The 2,448-nt window shown below is 34.9% G+C and overlaps 1 non-coding gene across 1 annotated transcript; it reads right to left on the bottom strand.

Annotated features, from left to right (window-relative positions):
• Positions 1 to 260: 260 nt before the first annotated feature.
• Positions 261 to 367, bottom strand: LOC113266233 (U6 spliceosomal RNA). The gene has a single exon (XR_003320321.1). It is a non-coding gene; the product is annotated as a U6 spliceosomal RNA (small nuclear RNA).
• Positions 368 to 2,448: the final 2,081 nt, after the last annotated feature.

The raw sequence follows: 2,448 nt of genomic DNA, 5'->3' as shown, positions 1-2,448 counted from the left end.
TCTGTACTTTTGAAGATCCCAAATATGTTCATTCAAGATGGTTTACTAACAGAATAATAGAATGACAAACTTTTCATCAATAAAAATGTCTAAGTTACATGTTATATCATTATTGATTAAATTGTAATCAAACCTGTCATTATTTGAAAATAATTTCCTCTGGTCTGTACATTTCATAAATCCTTTATATGATTTTTCAAGACTGAGGCTAGTTGTTTTTAGCTATGTGTCTCATGTTTTTCAGTGATCTTTTTTTTTTTTTAAATACAGAATGCTTCATGAATTTGTGTGTTATTCTTGCAAAGGAACCATGCTAATATTCTCTATATCATTCCAATTTTAGTATATATGCTGCTGAAATGAGCAGTTTTGGTGATAATGTTCAACACTTAAATTGAAAGTCAGAGGACTTTTTCAATGCATATGAATATGAGTCGAAATAAAATGATATGGGGCACTTGGGTGGCTCAGTCGGTTGAGCGTCTGCCTTCTGCTCAGGTCATGATCCCAGGACGCTGGGATCAAACCCTGCATCGGGCTCCCTGCTCAGTGGAGAGCCTGCTTCTCTTTCTCCTTCTGCTGCTTCCCCTGCCTGTGCTCGCTGTCTCTCTCTGTCAAATAAATAAATAAAATCTTTTTTTTTTTTAAAGAAAGAAAATGATATTGGGAAGTGTAAAGATTTGGTACATTAAGTAATGATGATGACTACTGGCTTATGAAAATTCGTACTACATTTTGTGTAACTATTTTATAGCTAGAAGCTTGAAAATTTGACTACCTACACAGTGGGAGAGTACAAATGAACACCTATGCAGATGTCTACTATAACAACAGAGCAACTAATATGCTATATGATAGAAAAAAGCAAAATGAAGTACTGGTTGTAAGTGGTGCTTGGTTTTGTTAAGCCAAGAGAGCACTATTATTGCAAGTCTGTGTCTAAGGCAAATTGTTTATTGTAATCATGTTCATAAGCTATCTTATGGCGGCCAGTCAAGGCCTGCCATTCACCTAAAGGATGCAGAAGCCTTGAAAATGTTAATTATCAGGTGATAGCATGATCCACACTGAAGAACCTTTAATTTAGAAGTCTCCACCATTTTCTTTGAAATGCTCTCACATGTTCATAAGAATAACAGCCATGGAACCGTGACAATGTCAAAAGTCAACCTGGTACACAAACTCCTTTGAAATCTTCAACTGTGTCATCGCATATGTCTGAATCAAAATCTAGTGATTATCTCATTGAAAATATTTCTAAAATATCAACAAAAAATAAACTTGACCTTCCATGATAGAAATCTGTTTCCTGAAGGTGTATGTTCTTTTAGCTGAAAGCACAATGTAATATTTGCCTTTTATTTAGGTAGGGTAAGTCCTATCTGTGATATTTTGGTAGGACCATGCATAGCTGTGATGCTTCATTATCCTATACAACTAAAATTCTTCAAATTGAAATTAATTACTGGATTTTAGTTCTTGCATATGCAGCCATCTTGGGAGAGGTAACAACATTAGACTGCTTTTGCCATCATTTGTTAGTGTGAATGAGTTTATCAGATCTTTCTTCACCAGCGCTTTAGACAAGACCTCCGGGAAGATGGGTTTAGAGACAGCATAACTACTTTAGAAAAGTATAAAACAGACTAGGAGGAGGATGCTAAAGTTTCCAGAACAAAGACAGAATAATATAAACTTCTGCTTATAATTTCCTTTCATTCTGGTGATCTACAGCAACGTCCTTAGTAAGAAAGCAATGACAGAACCAGCTGTTGACAGATTATTTTTCTACAATCCATATTAACTAAACACAAAATACTGACACGATATGTCTTCTACTTTAGAATGTGGGGAGAATTTTAAAATATTGGTAAATGACTTGTTGAAAAGGGAGAAAATTCAGATACATAATTTCTCATTTCTTCCCTTTGTTGGATTGACTTTCCAGGTAGGTGCTTTGGAAAGGACTAAGAAGTAAGTGGTATCATTACAAAAGAACATAGAAAAGCTGAGGAATAGCAATTCCTTTTTGAGGTCCTAGGAACAATTACATAGAGTCTTAATCAGGTCATTGGTGAATTTTTTTAATTAAAGTATTCTTAAGCTTATGGAATTTCTAGTTCATATTAGAATATACAAAATTAGTTTTTATACTTAGTTGGCCATATGCAGCCTTTTTAAAAGAGTAGTTGATACTCATTCTCTGAACTTTTCTACCTCCTGTTCTTTTTAATATGCTGTGTTCTGATTTCTTTCCTCATCACTCCACTGAAACCGCTCTCAGTAATGACGTGGTTGACTTCTGACCTGACAAATTCAACAGGAGCTTTCCAGTATTCCCTTTGTTCCATTTGATGCTGTTCATTCATCGTTTCTTGATATTTCTTCTTGCCGGTTCTGTGACTCTTTCTTGGTCCCATTTTCTCTTAGTGTTCTCACCACCTTAAA

Source organism: Ursus arctos, unplaced genomic scaffold (genome assembly GCF_023065955.2).
Source record: "Ursus arctos isolate Adak ecotype North America unplaced genomic scaffold, UrsArc2.0 scaffold_37, whole genome shotgun sequence".
Taxonomy (NCBI): Eukaryota; Metazoa; Chordata; class Mammalia; order Carnivora; family Ursidae; genus Ursus; species Ursus arctos.
Note: the sequence above shows the minus strand (reverse complement) of the source record. Positions and strands in the feature narration are given on the sequence as shown.